Source organism: Pteropus medius, unplaced genomic scaffold (assembly GCF_902729225.1).
Source record: "Pteropus medius unplaced genomic scaffold, Ma_sr-lr_union100, whole genome shotgun sequence".
Lineage (NCBI taxonomy): Eukaryota > Metazoa > Chordata > Mammalia > Chiroptera > Pteropodidae > Pteropus > Pteropus medius.
Genome location: NW_024340696.1, coordinates 31,746,383 through 31,747,904, shown reverse-complemented (window position 1 = coordinate 31,747,904; position 1,522 = coordinate 31,746,383). Strand labels below are relative to the sequence as shown.

General features: G+C 32.2%; 1 pseudogene; it reads right to left on the bottom strand.

Annotated features, from left to right (window-relative positions):
• Positions 1–980: 980 nt before the first annotated feature.
• LOC120610414 (uncharacterized) lies at positions 981–1,096 on the bottom strand (annotated as a pseudogene).
• Positions 1,097–1,522: the final 426 nt, after the last annotated feature.

The window sequence follows — 1,522 nt, the reverse complement described above, 5'->3', positions numbered from 1 at the left end:
GGGGGGTGGAATTGGCATATTAGCTCAATGTAAAAGTCACATACCTCAGCAGCAATATTCATTAAGTAAATTTGTGTTTTCTCATTATAAGGCTAATTTCTCTTTTGTTTATTTGTTTTTATTTTCCCCAAAGAAACATGCACAGAGCATAGTTTGGGTTTTCTTCTCCTTCTTCTCCTCAGCTTGTTCTCCTCTCCCTCCCCTTCCTTCCTCCTTCCCCTCTTCCTAAATACTTGTCATGTGTATAGGCATCCATAACTTGGGGAGTGACATAATTTTCTTTTTTCAGAAAGGCAAAAAGCAAAGAATTTAGAATAAAATTTACATAATTTTTTGGATATCTTAAACTGAAGTTTTAAAATGAAAATGTCATTCTAGCAGTTGAATCTTTTTTTGGTGAATATTTTCCCTTTTACTTCTGTTTCATCAGAAATAACTTTAAATATTCCCCACCTTTTTAAAAAATTAAATCTAAGACCTAATTATGCAAAAAAAGATGAAATTATGTTGGGTGGCCAATATATGATATTACTTTCTTTTGCTTTGGTATCCTAAAATAAAGTTGTGCTGAAGGAAAAGTTTTTAAAAAAATCTGATTCCAAGTCCTTTTAAAGCTGTTGTAATTATACTTATAGCTGTCAGAACTAGTAGTCTTTTTGGGTGAGACTACTAGTTGCAGCTTAAATGTTCCCTTTGATTTCATTTTCAGTTTACTTGTGGCATCTATAAAAGAAGAACAGTGGAAATGTTCTGTTTCCCAAAATAAATAAATAAAGTTCAACTAGTACTTTATTTATTGGTTGTTAAATGGTTATTTAGCATGAAAAAAGTATTCAAAATCTATATATGTGTGCATTTTATCTCACATATAGATAGATCAGAGTTAGGGAGACTGACCAATCTAATTTCTTTTTCATTGTGGTTGGTGTAATTTGTCCAGGAAATTTTTATTTTTATTTTTTATTATTTATTATTATTTATGACTATAGCACCTGGTCTTCCTAGGTGGTCTCCCATCCAAGTACTAACCAGGCCCAACCCTGCTTGGCTTTTGAGATCAGACATCGGGCTTGTTCAGGGTGGCATGGCTGTAGACTATGGACCATGGCTCCACTGGGGCACGAACCCACGATCTTCTGCATATAAAGCAGGCGTGCCAACCACTATACTGTGGAACCACATCCCAGGAAATTTTTAAAAAATGCTTTAAATGTTTTTCAATGCATTTATTTTTATAGTAAATAGGTTAAGCAGTATCAAGTATCTGTTCACTAGTAACCACTTATTTCTTCAAGATAGAATTAGATTTTCACTGTCTACAAAGTTTGAAAGACTTTGCCTTCCTTCTACAGAATTTTCAAAGAGCAGCTGATAGTAAAACAGAAAAATATAATCATAAAAAACTATGTTACAAAGCTACATGTGATTTGAACACTTCCACAATTTTCTAAAATGAGATCTAAAAATTTTATAAAAATACTTCAGTTATTTTAATGTAAGTCATAATTCAGAACAAGATATT